This window comes from Canis lupus, chromosome 4 (assembly GCF_003254725.2).
Source record: "Canis lupus dingo isolate Sandy chromosome 4, ASM325472v2, whole genome shotgun sequence".
In the NCBI taxonomy this organism is placed as follows: Eukaryota; Metazoa; Chordata; class Mammalia; order Carnivora; family Canidae; genus Canis; species Canis lupus.
Genome location: NC_064246.1, coordinates 77,545,158 through 77,562,407, shown reverse-complemented (window position 1 = coordinate 77,562,407; position 17,250 = coordinate 77,545,158). Strand labels below are relative to the sequence as shown.

General features: G+C 35.8%; 1 long non-coding RNA gene across 1 annotated transcript; it reads left to right on the top strand.

The window, feature by feature from the left end:
* The first annotated feature begins 411 nt into the window (after positions 1–411).
* On the top strand, positions 412–15,390 carry LOC112652756 (uncharacterized). Its single transcript, XR_003131688.3, has 4 exons — positions 412–909; positions 4,967–5,170; positions 12,869–12,950; positions 14,708–15,390. It is a non-coding gene; the product is annotated as an uncharacterized LOC112652756 (long non-coding RNA).
* The last annotated feature ends 1,860 nt before the right edge of the window (positions 15,391–17,250 follow it).

Below are 17,250 nucleotides of genomic sequence, written 5' to 3'. Positions count from 1 at the left end.
GGTGCCTAAAAAATCCTTCCAGTTGAGGAAAAAAAAAAAAAGGAAAACTCAAGGAAAAAATGGAGATAGAGGTCCCACCACATTTGTAAATATATCTCTGCTTTTTTTTTCTTTCAATTTCATGCATACAAAGGTGAACATCTTTATAGTTTTGATTGGCATCCCCATAATTGATGGTAAAGCTGACTATCTTTTGAAATATTTGTAGGCCATTTGTTCTTTAATTTTACAGAATTTCTATTAATCTCTTTTTTTCTTTTGGTATTTTGTTTATTAATTTTTATAGTAATTCTGCTTATATTATTTGTCTTTTGTCAGGTCATATGACTTAAAAACATCTATTATGTTTTTATGATCACTGTGACATCACCCTCATTGTGATGTCTCATTATGGATCTAGAACCAAGGATCTAAAGTTTTATCTTGATTCTCCCCCTAAGGAACATCAATTGTCCTATTACAATTTATTAAAAAGCTTATTATTTCTCCAGTGATGTACAACAGCCAGTAGGATATTGAGGTGTTCTTCTGTGATGTAACCACACTCCCCCTCTCCCCCATCAAGAAGGGGAATCTACTTTCCTTCTCTTTTGATCTTAGCTGGTCCTATGAGCTGTTCTAACAAAAAAATGAATGGAATGTCTTGCTGTTTAATTCTGAGGTTGATTCCTTCAGAGACCTGCAGATCTTATTTTCACTGAGGAATACCCCTTTTGGGAACCTCTTCCTCCTCCCTCCACCATACTGAAAGGAAACCCAAGTATCTTTGCAGAGAGGCTCAGAAGAAGGTAAACCAGACTCTCTACTGACAGTCTCAGTTGAGGTGTCATCTGCCAGACAATAGCAACTCCAAGCCATGAGTGAGAATATTTTGACTTCCAGTCATTCCTGTAACTTCATCCATACCAGGTGAAGTAGAATGAGATCAATCTACAGATTTTTGAACAAATAAAGCGGATATTGGTTTAAGCCACTAAATTTTGTAGCAGATTTAAAGGTAGTAATAAATAACCAAATGCAGACTCTAACCAAATTTAAATATATGTGTCAGTTTCTCCATGGCCTCTTGATTCTGTACTGTTGTTCAGTTTTCAATCTCTGCTTCAATACTGTATTTTAATTACTTTACCTTCATTATTAATCTTGATAAAGCTTTTGATATATTTTTTACGTTTTTGATATCTTTATACTTCTTTAGGATTTGATATTTTTGACCTTTGCTCCTTGATATAAATCTAGTCAGATTATCAAGTTGTTCCAAACAATTGCAACTTTTATAAGGATTGCATGTTGATGATATCACTATAGACAAATTTGAAGGCTGAGATCTATAATTTTGATTTATCTCCATTTATCTCTTTGTTTATATTTTAAATCACATTTTATAATTATTTCCATAAATGCCTTATCAAACTTATATTCAGATTTATTTTTTTTCCTAGCTATTGTTGAAGTACTGAAGTGGAATTGTTTGGGGGTTTTTTTTGTATATGTATTCTGAATTTATTTTTTCTACTCTCTAAATAATTTAATATTGTATTTCTTTTTTTTTTGGAATTCCATATTAAAATTATAGAATGAAAATAATTTGCTCTTCTTGTCTCTATGAAATGAATAGGACCAGCCCCTACAGAGTTAAAAAGAAGTGGGAATAGTGTGCTCCCTTATATCATTCTCCATCATAAGAGGAAGGTTTTCAACCTTTCACCATAAAGTATGAGGTCTGCTAACAAACCCTTTTCCAGATATTTTTCACATCTTACAATTGACTTCAGTTATTGATGAGGTCAATATTCTCCCAATATTCTCCCTATATTTCTGACATGGTTTTGGATGTGAGGTAAAACCATATATTATTTCAACTGCATTAATAAATATTTAATAAATAAATGTTTTAAAGTCAACGAAACACCATAAGAATCTTTTCCTTTTAAGATAGTGGATGCACATGTATGCATTTCTGAATTAAATCTAATATTGAAATTGCAATAAAATTTTAAAAATGTAAATACATACTTTGATAAGAGTAATGACAAAATAATATAGGATGGAGTGTCATGTCCAATCTAGAAAGTTTGGTGAGGTACTAAAAAGCATAAGTTGGCTAGTGTTATATAATGAAAAATAAGCCTAAGAAAAAAAGCCACTGTTACAAATATGCAAATACATAGTAGTTTCTCCGAGTTATAGAAAAGAACGGTAGACAATATGACATTCACTATCATAATTATAGAGCTATTTTAATTATTACACTAATGATGGAGTTACTGTATATTTTTGAGATGAACTAAGCCAGTCTACCTTTATCTTCCCGTTCTACAGATAGAAAGTTTTGAAGGAATATATGGCCCTAAGTATTTTCCTGAGGACAAAACTAGAAAACCTAAATCTTCAAAAAACTGATTATCTTGGTATGGGCTCGGGATCCTAGTGTACAAAAAAAATTGCAAAAACTGTTATAATTTTAATCCTCCCAAAGAAAGCATAGACAAAGGGTACATATGCGCACACACACGTTTACAAGCACATGCACGAATACATACCTCAAATCCAATAAAGGCAACACTTTTCCAAAGGGAAATGTATTAAATTATTCACTTGGAGAAAAGTCATAATTACTTGATATAGATTTTCTAACTCTCCCAAGCAGGTGGCTGGTTCTTTATCCACAAACCAATAGTCTATGATTCCCAAGCTAGCTGTGCACTAGAGTCATCAGATAAGTATAAAATGTATTGCTACCTGGTACCTAACACCAGGGATTCTGAATCAAATGGTTAGAATAAGGCCTGGGAATCGATATTTTGAAATCCTTGGGAGGATGATTTCAAGGTTCAGCCAAGATTGAGAATCACTACAAAGTAACCATTCAGAAGGCTTTCCTTTTTTCTATGAACTTTGTTTTCTATATGCTGGTATCGTTGTGGGGCCCAAAGAAGAACCACAGATCATTTTATGTGGTTCACTGATCATGCTTCTGAAGCTCAAGAAATAAATCTGAGGCCACTTAGATTTGGCAAATGCCTTCCTCTGTTTATTACCACACCCCAGTGGCCTTTCTCAGTGGTAATGAACAAAACCATGCAGCTCTCAGAAAACCAAGTTCATAAGAGTGTGTGAAATACAATATTCCTGCTGAGTTTAAGGGCCCTGGTATTTATTTAAAGGAGTGAATTAGAAGATATCCCGGAGGGTGGCCTGTTTTGAGCACCATGGAAAATTATAAAATTTAGGCATTATTGACTCCTCTTCCTTCATCCATCAACCTCCAAATGTTTATCATGAGGCTACATCACATCTTGTCTTAAATTTTAGCAGTGGGGAATGGTGGATTTGAATGGATCAGAGTCTTGAAAGCAGCTGGGGCCTGATTTCAAACCTGCAATTAAGGTAAATTCTGGCCGCCCATACTTTCAACTATTTTAATAAGAGCCTGACATTTTGCAAAGTCCATTCATTTGTATCTCTCTACAGCTGGACTTCTATTTCAAGGAATAATTTGTTTGAGACAAGTAACTTCAAAATGTACATTTTAAAGCACATGTGCTACCATCTAAATTAATTAAACAAATTCTTTATTCAAAGAATAAAGAATTAAAGAACAATGTCACAAAACACTCACCAGCAAGAGTAGCCGAAAAGAGAAGGAACAAGAAAAATCCCAGAGAAAATTGAAAATTGAAGGGGAAAAAAAGACAGTAAAAAAATTATACTTACCCTGATAATCCCACATTTTGCTATCTGTCCTAGAGAAATATCTGCGTGTAGGCAGAAAGAGTCAGATAATCTTTTATTTAACTTTGTTTAAAAATATAAATAGGAGCAGCCAATATAACCATCACATTTATAGGGACTAGATAAATTATAATACTTTAAACTGCAAAACAGTATGCAGCTATTAGAAAGAATAAGATATACATGCAGTGTCATGGGAAAAAAATGGCATAATTTAAATGTGCAGGGAAAAAATTCCTAAGCAAAACATACAAAACAAAATATATAATAATTTCCACAAAGCTAAACTACATGTTTTTGCATAATTATATGCTATGTAGTAAAACATTGGTCAAGATATGCTTAACTGAATTACTCAGAATATATTTCTGAAAATTAATATCTCCCATATAGTTTTAGCAATTATAAACTAAATATCAAAATATTTATATATAACTGATTTTAACTACAATCGTTTGTATCTTACACACATACACCCACAACCTATGGCTCATGTTTAGTCTCATCAAAAGGTTCTATTAAGTTTTTGCATGCTCATGTCTATCCTGTTTGTGTCATGAGCACACAGAGTATGGCTATATTCCTCTTGAGGACTGGCATATCACTCAAAAACTATTTATTAAATATATTTTTTAAAGATTTTATTTATTCATGAGAGACACAGAGGCAGAGACACGGGCAGAGAGAGAAGCAGGCTCCCTGAAGGAGCCCAATGTGGGCCTCGATCCTGGACCCCGGGATCACAACCTGAGTCAAAGGCAGACACTCAACTGCTGAGCCACCCAGGTGCCCCTATTAAATATTTATTAAATATTGCATTAACTTGTTCAGTAAACCAATGAGTGATTGTGCTTGTGTGTGTGTGTGTGTGTGCACGTGTGCACAATCGGCATTGCTTAAAATCTGTGCAAAACATTCCATAATCTTTAAATGTAAAAGTTAATTACGGGCATGCTTACTAGTAATGTGCCTAGAAAAGTTGATGTTATTTATGTCTCTATCTCAGTCTCGTTCCATTGATATATGTTTTCAAGCACATTAACACACTAAAGTTAATTAAAACTATTACAAGTTCACAATGGATATTTTACAGAAATAATACATACATGTGAATAGAGATTTAAATATTAGTTCAATAAGTGTTCTAGTTGTTTTTTGTTTGCTTTAAATGCTAAGACAAATCAACTAAACAATCTCCCTTTTGTTGTTTTACTTTATATCTTTATTTCAGCCACTTTTTCCTCTCGTTACTATGAAGACTGCCTCCCAGAGACCCGGGCTGTTCACACTGTTCCTGGGTGCGGTTCCCACATAACCCTGCACGGTGCACTGTGTCCTCCTCTTCCAGTCTCTGAGTTTACCCAACTAAAAAACTGCTGCCAATCTCACCTTGCCAGTATGGGAAGCCTTCCATCGCCGATAGGGTGAATAGGAGGTGATTAAAACAGAATTTCCTTTTTAAAGGCAAGTCTTAGATACATAAATTATGTTATTATCTATCCTCACCATGTAGCAAGTAAACTAGTGGTGGTGAGTACTTCAAAACTATCTAATTAGTGTCTGCAAAATTAAGATGTTACATCTATAAAAGAAGAAAAATCCTCAATGCGAAGAAGCAGACTCCTAGAAATTAACATGAAAAAAAAATACCCAATAAAAAACACTGAGTAATTGAATCAAAACTGCCGAAGGCCTGGAAGATGACATTAGAAAATTTAAAAGGACATACAGTAAAAGACAATATGGCATAATTTAGGAACATTCCATTCTATATCAGAAAAATGAAGAAAATGCAGAGTGAAAATAAAAAAGTGAAAAACGGAGCCATTCGCCAAATAGAGAACAAAATAGAAGCCCATTAATTTGGAAAGGTTTGAGAAACAAATGTGGTGTGTCTATTCTATGGGATCGTACACATGAGTTAGCATTATAGTCAAGTATTTGAAGATTTGAAATTGTTTTCATGTGTATTATAGGAGGATGAGATCTGAAGTACCATGAAAAATGATATATAGCAGGAGCACACATTAATTGTCATCTTTGTGGATCTGTGAATATTAATTTTCATATTTGGATATGTTTTGGGCTATTTAGCCTGGGCTTGGCTGGCTAGCTGCGTTCAGACTTTGGTCAGGTTCGGGTCTCCTGTGCTGCATTTTGAAGAAAAAAAAGATTTTTCTGTGAGTGCTTTCTTCTCCTTAGAATTTTATCTCTACTTAACGCTGGGCTTGAACTTAATTCCCTCTAGAGAAAATGTATATTTGATACTGCTTCTTATCTGAAGGCTCTACAAATTGCTCTCATGAGGGTGAATTTGGACTGCAAACCCACAGGAGGGCTCACTTAGGATTTTAAATTTCTAATTTATCTTCTTATCCCATCTGTGATCATTTCAAGGCAGACAAATCTTACTATACTCTTTTGCGTGGTGAGGATACATTCTTGTCCATCTCTGCATATAGGTTGTATTCCTCTGTGGCCCCAGCTTAAACCTCTCATTTTTTTCAGTCCCAAGTTTTATCTTCCATCCTACAATCCTCTGTGTTATCAAATGATAGTTCTTGGTCTCCAGGATTCAGTTAGAAAATTGGCTGAGGGACGCCTGGGTGGGTCAGAGGTTGAGCGTCTGCCATTAGCTCAGGGCATGATCACTGGGTCGGGGATCAAGTCCCTCACTGGGCTCCCTGAGAGGGACCTGCTTCCCCCACTGCCTGTGTCTCTGCCTCTCTCTCTATGTGTCTCTCATGAATAAATAAAATCTTTGAAAAAAAAAAAAAGAGAAAAGAAAGTTGGCTGAAAGTAGGCTATGCTGTGATACCTCCATGGTAGTACCTACAACTCTATCATCTATCTATCTATCTATCTATCTATCTATCTATCTATCTATCTGTCTATCTATCTATCTATCTATCTATCTATCTATCTATCTATCATCTGTCATCATCTATCTAGTAATTTAGTTGTTTAATTGAGAAAAGTGTTCATAACGTATTATCCACAATATTGACAGATGTTAGTTCACTCTTCTAGCACCTAGCCTTGGTACAAACTTCTCAAATGCTAAGCTTGCTTCTTCTCCCCAAGATGTGCTAACTATCCTCTGCTAGGAGCTGTGTTCATGGAACCGCCTTCACATAAGAAAGCCATGCCACTTGAGAGTTCAGTATTTGCCCATTTTGTCTGGGAATCGGTTCAGTTTTATAATTATCATGTTTTGATATAATGTTCCTAGTATTCTCACTCATTCTCTAGGCGTTCAGTGAGAGCTCAGACTATTTTCTGCCTTTCTCCTGGCACATCAGTACAGCCACCTCTGTGCATGGAGCACAGCCCAGCAGGAAAGGTGGCCTTGATTCAATTCATATCCGTGCTGCTTATCAGCCAGGCAGTTGCAACACACATAGTGCCGAATAGCATGCTTTTATTAACCTATAATTTATAACAGTGTTGGCCTTTGTCTAGCTTTTGTCTCTCCATCTCTCTCTTTTGTTGTTGTTATTGTTAAGGCAAAATACAGAGGAAATATAATTTAAAAAATTTTCTCCCGCTCCAGAAATCTTCTTAACAAGGGAATTAGGAAAAAAACATGTTATTATTATTGAATAAGCATTAAACCAGAATGTGATGCACCTAACAGGCAATCTGCTAAGATATTAAAAATACAAAAATACTTTTTGTATACTGGCTTCTATATAGCCAAGCAGGTACAGCTCTTTGCAGATATGTTCTCAAGATAAGCAGTTAGTCCTCAAGAGGATTTGACAACACCACAGTCATCCATCCACACCACACACAGTCTTCATTGCATGGCCATTTGTGTTAATTAATTGGCTTTATGTATGAGCCAAATAAACGGCTCATATCTTTATGAGAGGAGGTGGTTCTGCAGCTTGGAGCCCAGGTGTACATCGAAGTTGGCTCCTACTCACACAGAAATTGAGAGAGAGAAGTTCTATCCCCTATGATGGTTACATTTCAGAGATGGCTTCTTCATCCTTGAGAAAAATGTTCTTGGGACCTCGTGCTGACAAAAGTTCTATCTCACTTTCAAAAGGATTTACATACATTTCAAAAAAGTGGAGAAAGTACTTAAGTTTTCTAAAGTAAATGACCTAAGAATAAGGAAGGAGGGGGATTTCTTCCCTTATTATCAGGGAGATTTAAGCCTCTTTTTTTTTTAACTTTAGTCCTTACAAAATGGTACTTGGCAAACATAAGAAAGTTGGATTCCTTAAAACAGGACTTCTTCATTTTTATTTATGGGATTTTCTTATGATACTCTTTTGATCATTAAACTCATTAAAAGAAAATAATAGAAACCATGTAGTATTAAATTTACTTCTGTGGTAGGCTGAAATCCAGAGATATCAATTCAAGTGTTCCTCATAGTTAGTGTATCTTTTTTCCCTAATTTTCCTTCACTAGCTTTTTTTTTTTTCTTTTTAACCTATTTCTTATTTATTTCTTTATACTTTTAAGATTTTATTTATTTATTCATTAGAGACACACAGAGAGAGAGGTAGAGACACAGGCAGAGGGAGAAGCAGGCTCCATGCAGGGAGCAGGATCACACCCAGGGCTGAAGGTGGCCTCAAACCACTGGGCCATTGGGGCTGCCACCCTTTTTCTTATTTAGATGATAACTAGACCACCTCTGTGTTCAATGCCTTCAGGGCAGGGCTGGAACAAGAGACAGGAAGACAAAGGATGAAAAGAGACAATTTAGAGCCAAGTAAATTTTGGTCAGAAGCAGTAAAGACAAAGGTGCCTTTGACTTTGAAGAAGTAGAGATTGGTGAAAACCAAAGGCTGAGGGATTCAGAGCCTAAACTTTAGCTGGAAACAATAGTGTTTAATTAAAGAGGACACTATAGAGAGAATGGATTACTTTGCCCTCAGAAATTGTTTAATATTTACCTGTGTGGTAGAGTGGAGAGGGAGAGAGAGAGAGAAGAGAGAGAGAGACAACTAGCTTTGAACACTGAATTGAATGTGAAACTCTAGAAAGTGGCCCATTGTTGGATAAAGAGGACGTGGTATACATATGACATATGCACAATGGAATGTTATTCCATAAAAAGGCATGAACTCTTGCCATTTGTGGATGGAGCTAGAGAGCATAATGTTAAGTGAAGTAAGCCAGAGAAAGACAAATACCATATGATTTCACTTATATGTGGAATTTAAGGGGGAAAAATATGAGCAAAGGAAAAAAAGAGAGAGAGAGAGAGAGAGAGAGAGAGAAACCAAGAAAACAGACTTTTAACTATAGAGAACAAACTGATGGCTACCAGAGGGGAGGTGGTCAGGGCATGGGTAAAACAGGTGATGGGGATTAAGGAGTGTACTTGTCATGATGAGATTAGGGTAATGTATGTTTCCTATGTTGGCCTGACAGCTAGGCAGATCTAGCACAGAATCGGTACAACCTCTCATTCCCAACTCAACCACTTCGATGGGTGTCCTGAGAACCACATGGTAGCTGGGAGGTCAGTCTATTTCTGTCCCCACTGAATAGGGGTAAAGAAGTAGGAAGAAGGAACCACTTAACACCTTCAAAATTCATAGGAATCAATGCACCTTTTCAGTGCAGCAGGGCTGCTCCAAGTGCCATCTGTAGACCTCCACCTCCTTCACCGAGACAATTGCAGGTCTCTCAGATCAAATTTCATAATAATTATAAATTATTATCTTTTTATTCTCATTTCTCTCGTGAGTATAGAGAAGATTTGGGGAAGCTACATGGTCTGTGATACTAACATCAGACTGAACATAGTTTTCTTTCACTAAACCAAGCCTGCGCTGTTCAGGTCATTGAGCACATACAATTTTCACATGGCCCTGGAACACATAGACTGTGTATCCACTATCTTCAGTGGCCCTGGAGCCCATACATTGAGTACCCACGATCTTCACATGGCCATGGAGCCCATACACTGTGTATCCACTATCTTCATATGGCCCTGGAGCACATATGCTGTGTAGCCGCTATCTTCATATGACCATTGAGCACATACACTGTGACAAATTCTGAGATGAGCTATAGTATAATACAACTACTGGATTTAAAGATTTTGTATTTGAAAAAAAAAAAGTAAAACATCATAATAATTCTTTATATTAATTAAATGTTGAATTGAAAATAATGTGGATATATTGAAAATAAAACATATTACAATGAATGCCATGTGTTCTTTTTTTAAAATGTAAATACAGGAAGATTTAAAGTTGTACATATGGCTAATATTTGTGTCTTGCCCTGTATATCTATTGAATAGCACTGAACCAACCAAGAAAAAAAAAAAAAAAAAGAATATGTAAAGCAAGGTCATTTCTGCGATGGTTAATTTTATGTGTCAATTTGACTGGGCTAAGGGATGTTCAGACAGTTGATAAAACATTATTAGTGGGAGTGTCTGTGAGGATGTTTTGGTAAGAGATTAGCATCTGAATGAGTAGACTAAGTAAATTAGATCACTGTCACCAATGTAGGTAGTCATCATCCAGTCTACGGAGGGCTTGAAATGATCAAAAAGACAGAGGAAAGACCAATTTGGATCTGCACAAGCTGGGACATAGGTCTTCTCTTGCCTGAGGATATTGGACACTGGTGTTCAGGTGCTTGAACCTTCAGACTCAGACTCAGACTCAGACTCAGACTGGGACTTGTACCATTATCTTCCATGGTTCTCAGGCCTCCAGGTTTGGAGGGGAACTATATCACTGGCTTTCTTGGGGTTCCAGCAGACAGCAGACCATAGGAATTCTCAGTCTTTATAATTCCATGAGCCAATCGCTCATAGTAAGTCTATTTCTATATATGTATGTATGTGTATATATCCTACTGAAATATCTATCTGAAGAAAGCTAATTTAACATCTAACTAAATAATTTTTTAAAGATGCTTATTTTTCATTAAAAAAGTATATCATTCATGTTAAGATGTAATCAAGTATTTTTGAGATTTTAAAATGGATAAATATCTTGAAATTTTCTGTTTCAATTGCTTATGCAGTATAAACATCAGCCCTTTGGGATCCTCAATAATATCTAACAGTATAAGAGTCCCTGAGACCAAAAACATTTGAGAGTCACTGTAATATTGTCAATAAATCAATAGCATCATCATCATCATCATCATCATCATCATCATTTGTCACTTACTATGTATTGGGCATTATACTTAAAATTCTATGCATATTAACTTATTCTTCAAAAAATTACTTAGTGATATATGCTGATTATCCAGAGTTAGCATCCAAAAACTTGATCATATACTCTTAGAATTTTTCCTGGCCTAGATTTAGCCCTGCTAAATTTAGAGTGCATTGGCTATGCCTGTATCCTATAAAGAAGGATTTCAACAAAACTCTTCCAACCAAAGAGATGAAAGACCAGAGTAGCCTAGTCAGAGCCAGAACCTTTGCAGCCCTTGTATGGAGCCATAAATACAATCTGACCTTTACTACCTCAAACAATTTTGAATAATGGGATACTGAGTTAAGTGTTACTAATAATATTAATAGGGTAATAACCAAGAAAAAGGCTGAATATCATTTTATACTGAACTGAATACTATTCCAGAGATTAACTGCAGGGATGGGAGTGCTAGGATGTGAAATTCTTGTATGACAATGCACCTTCACTTTTCATTCCACTTGGAAATACTTAGCCTAACACGTGAATATTTATCACCTTTCAACCTTCTTTCCCATTCTATGAGATTATATAAGAATTGAAGGGAAGGATGAATTTATAATAATTTATTCAATTATTCTGTCATTTGTTTAAAACTGCCTGCCTGGACCCGTTGATGGTCTGAGGGAAGTTGGGAGCAGGCAGGGGATGGATGGCAGATATCTTAAGCATTTGCTGGTGAAAGGGGATTTTGTTTGGGCTTTGAATCAGCAAATTTAAAAGGTATCTTGACATGTTAAGCCCCAGAAGACTGCTGTAGACTTGTAATATCTCAGTGTCTGATTCAAGTGCTATTAATTCTTTCTCTTGTTCATTTTTCTGTATATATTGGAAGCCAGGCATTGGGGAACAAGGGATCTCAAATGAGGTGTGGTGACAGCAAGGGCAGGTGGGAATCTTTCAGCCCTGCAGTTGGTAAAAGGGATACGGTGATGTTACTTTGAGAAGCATTCTACAAAAAATGATTTTAAAAATACAGAATTTGTAGTTCAGGAAACTAAGAAAATTGCTCAAAATCATTTAAATTAAAAAATAGAAGAAAAACTAGTTGAACTCTAAGATGATGTGATTCAATGACTACAGATTTACACTTAACATTCCATGATGAACCACCTTTAACAGGCACATAAAAACTAAAATGTTTAGAGGGGAGAAGGGCCATATATCACTGCCTGTGCCTGAACCATGTTTTTAACTAAAAACGGCACATTGGTTCCTTTTAACCATGAATCACTATTGTCCCCAAAAGAATTACTCTCGATTTTCATAGGTTTTCCTTATTTTTTTGAATTTTAGTGAAGTAATATTTTATTTTTACTTATATTACTTAAGACATAAATTAAAAATATAATTTGCTAAAGAGAACTTATAAATTCTCCATCATATACATTGAATAAATGAGATTGCACTATATAAGATGGCTCAAGTTTTCTTCCCATCAACAGTCTTATGTTAATTAAAAATAAATGTATAACGATTTTTAATTAGCTGAAAATTACATGTTTGGAGGTAATAAAATTAATCCATCCAAAACCTCATGGCATGCATATGTATGTATATAAACATACATGTGCTTATTTAAATTTTTGCAATTTTATACATCACCTGTGTGGCTGTATAATTTTGAGGTGCTCAGTTACTTGTTTTATTATAATCTAACCTACATCTTCCCCTCTTCTTTCCTTTTTCTACGTCCTTTCTATAAAGTGGTACCAGATTAATAGTTCTCCTTCCAAATCTGTCTTCATGATTATACAATTATCTAAGTTTCAGACTTTGCTTATTCATTTGTGATTTACATCAAGATATAATACTGTACAGATAGTCCCCGACTTACAATGACTCAATTTATAATTTTTCAGTTGTATGATGGTGCAAAATTAATACACGTTCATTAGAAACCATACTTTGAATTTTTAATTTTTATCTTTTCCCAGGCTAGCAATGTGTGGTACGATACACTCTCATGAGGCGGGACAACAGCAAGCTACAGCTCCCCTCAGCCCCGTAATCCTCAAGGTGAACAGCTGATACACTTGTACCCATTCTGTATCCATACAGCTATTGTATTTTTCACTTCCAGTACAGTGTTCAGTAAATTACATGAGATACTCAACACTTAATTATAAAATAGTCATTGTGTTTGATGATTTTGCCCAACTGTAGGCTAAGGTAAGTGTTCTGAACGCAATTAAAATAGCCTAAACTAAGCTATGATGTTTGATAGGCTAGGTGTATTAAATACATTTCGACTTACAATGTTGTCAATATATGTTGGGTTTATTGGGACATAATCACATCATAAGGTGAGGAACATCTATAGATACATTTCGTTACAACTTACTCTTGTCATTTAAATAATCATGGAAGCCTCTTCCAGTCAATAAATTCAGAAGAAACTCACTATTTTTAAAAAGGCATATTATTCCATGATACAATATACTGCATTTTTTTTAGTCATCTCACGTTGATGCAAATTTACTTGACTTTGAGTTTTCTGGCTCTGCAGATCATATTACACTCCACAATTTATACATGTAGAGTTGTAACTTTATGCCAGTACTGCCAAAGGATTGAATTCTAGATTGAGGATTTTTTTTTTCTTTTTTTTTTTACTTTAAGGTTGGGCAGGAAGGGGAAGTGAAGAGGGCTGATCTATTTTTATTTTATTTATTTATTTATTTATTTATTTATTTATTTATTTATTTATTTATTTTCTTACTTAGGATATCTTGATTTTAAAATCTGCTGAATCAAATGCAAATATGGCCACTGTCCTAGTTAGATCAGGCCATTATTAACAAATTACCATAGGCTGTATAATTGAAACAGCAAACACATTTCTCACACTTCTGGAGGCTAAGAAGCCCAAGATGAAGGTGCTGGTAGATATGGTGTCTAGTGAGAATTTGTTTTCTGGTTTGCATATGGCTGCCTTCTGGTGTCCTCCATGGCAAAGAGGAGACAGAAAGTAAGCTCTCTTCTTCTAAGAACACTAATCCCCTCACAAGGGATCCATTCTACTGACCTGATTACCTCCCAAAGGACCTGCTTCCTAATACCGTCACACTGGGGTTTAAGGGTTTCAACATAGGAATTTGGTGAAATACAAGCCGTCAATGTTTATGAGATAATAAATAGTATTCAGGATCAAGTTTTAACTGTGTTGCAAATATTTTCCCCCCAGCCCTTTTACAAAATACTACTGCCCCAGAAAGACAAGAGGGGAAATAGGACCTTATTTGAAACCTTGGGAGATTGATTGCAGTTTGTTGTATGGGGTGGAATTTCAAGAAAATTATAGCCTTCAAGGGTACCCTCAACCAATACTTATACTATTCAGGGGAATAGAGAGAATCAAATTCCTTATGCCTTAACAGTGATCTCAATGGTACATTCTATATATTTAACTTGGAGGGATAGAGAAAGAGTTACAGAGAAGAATAGAGAATCTTAAAAGTGTATACAGTCCATCTGCAATTCCAGTCATGAGCCAATACCTGTGAGATCTTTTCTGATAGGAGACGTGACTACCATTTCCCTTGCTTTTCCCTATCATTTCACCAATCTGAATGTAGCTGTAGTGTGTAAAGATATTTTTCTTCTTTTTCTAATACTAGACCTATAAATTCCAGTCAAATATTTTATTTGGTATTTAGCAGAAAAAATAATTATCTGTTCCTTTACTCATGAACCAATAAGCTGGGCTGGACTTACAATGGGGAGGGGGTAAGTATTTTTCTTTTCTTGTCTTAAGATGTATTAATTTATTTCAGAGAGAGTGCAGTATGGAGGGACAGAAGAAGAGGGAGAGAGAAACTCAAGCAGATGAGGCACTGAGTGAGCATGGAGCCGACATGGGGCTCAGTCCCAAGACCCTGATATCAGATCTGAGCCGAAAGCAAGAGTCGGACACTGAACTGACTGCGCCACCCAGGAGCTCCAATATTTCTTGAATACAGTACTAAACTAATGGTTTTCAGACTAATTTTTAAAAAGATTTTATTTATTTGTCAGACACAGAGAGACAGAACAGGCACAATCAGGGGGAGCAGGCAGAGGGAGGGGGATATGGGACTTGATCCCAGGATCATGACCTGAGCCTAAGGCAGACGCTTAACCAACTGAGCCACCCAGGTGCCCCTAGACTAATTTTGACTTGAATTGATTATTGATTTTTAGAAAGACTTTAGATACCTTAAGTGCTTTCACCTTGGAAATCTAACTAGAAGGTTGGCCTTTTTTGCCTGAACACAACCTCTAGACAAGGTAAAAGAAGGGTGTGTGTTTTCAACTGAATATTGTAGAGGAAAAAGAAAAAAAAAAAGAATTATAGCTATGAAAGCTTTGCAGAACTGCTAAAATAAAATTTTAAAAATAAGGTATGTAAATTCTGAAATACAACCCACAGTTCTATCTGGTTAAGGGTAAAAAGCAACAAGGTGGTCTGATTTTTTTAAAGGTAGAAATTAAATTATACACTTTGGCATAAAGCAATAAAAGTAATACATCACTCACATGCTCTCTAAATTTGTGTATTCTTTCTACCTATTCATAGAAAGAAATTACTCTTGTAGATATTTATTTCTTTCAGCTCTCCAAAATTGTTCTGTGGTACATTATGGCTAACATCTGATCTTTTTCATTATCTTTGATTATTCCAAAAGTGTACCAAAACATTAATCTGCATTTTCATTTTTTTAAGATTTATTTATTTATTTGAGAGAGAGAGCGAGCATGAGTAGAGGGAGGGGCAGAGGGAGAGAACCCCCAAGCAGACTCCCCACTGAGCAGGAAGCCCAGTGCTGGGCGTGACCCCACCACTCAGGAGATGGTGACCTGAGGTGAAACTAAGATTTAGATGCTTAACCGATTGAGCCACTTAGGTGTCCCTACGTTTTCATTTTTAATAAAAAAGTTCTAGCATGTCTTAGGGAATCTAAGGTTTCACTGATACTTTCATTCATTCCTAAGTTGGTTTACTCATTTAACTTATACATACTCATTCCCAACTATATGCTGGGACCTCTTCTAAGCATGTGGGACACATCAATAAACAAAATAAATTATTTCTGTCTTCTGGAGTATAAAGACAATAAATAATGCTGGTACAAAATAAGTAACTTATATATTATGATAACTAATGATAATGCCATAGTAAAAATTAATTGAGTTATTTCCAAGTAAGGTAAACTGGGAGTGCCTGGCTTGGGAAAAGATGGAAAACGTCCAGAGAACATTTTTAAGTGGGGTCAATGCAGACCTCCTTGAATGTATGACATTTGAGGAAAGAATTAAAGGGGGTAAAGGTTTTTTCCAGACAGATATGTGGAGAAAAGTATTTCAAGCAAAAGGACAACCAGTGCAAAGATCTAAGTTTGGAGCACATGTCTGAGAAACAGGACAATATTGGTGATAGTAATGCAAAAGAATGAATTGCATCACTGATAGTAAGTTATCAGGTTAAGCCTGGCCTCAGTACAGTGGCAAAAATACCTTAAATTTCAATTCAAAATCATGCATACCACATGAATTTAGGGCAAATATATGAAAAACATTCTATAGGGGCAGCCCAGGTGGCTCAGCGGTTTAGCACCACCTTCAGCCCAGGGCCTGATCCTGGAGACCCGGGATCAAGTCCCACATCAGGCTCCGTGCATGGAGCCTGCCTCTCCTTCTGCCTAACTCTCTCTCTCTTTCTGTCTGTCTCTCATGAATAAATTTTTTTAAAAAGAAAGACATTCTATAAAGTTACTTTAGAAATACAAAAATTTCATGACAAATTTAAAAGTGTGCACTAGTCCTCAAATATCTGGTGATTAGAATATAATATGATATAGTCTTGAAAATAGGAGTTGACATTGATGAATAGACATCATTCACAATATGTCTATTTTTAAAAGAAAATCTTTAGCAAAAAAGGTCCAAATGTCAAAAGATATAATTGGTGGGCACCTGGGTGGCTCAGTCAGTTAAGCATTTGACTCTTGATTTCAGCCCAGGTCATGATCTCAGGGTCCTGGGATCAAGCCCCATTCTAAGCTCTTCACTCAGTGTGGAGTCTGCTTGTCCCCCTCCCCTTCCCCCCACCCCTCCATCTCACAGACATTCTCTCTCACCCAAATAAGTAAGTAAGTAAATAAGTAAGTAAGTAAATAAATAAAATCTCTAAAGAAAAGATGACTAGGATCAGCAATTATACAGATTATCGAATGTGTTGGTCAGTTCAGACTGTTGTAACAAATTATCATAGTCTCATGGTAGCTTAAACAACAAACATTTATTTCTCATAGTTCTGGAAGCTTGGAGTCCAAGATTA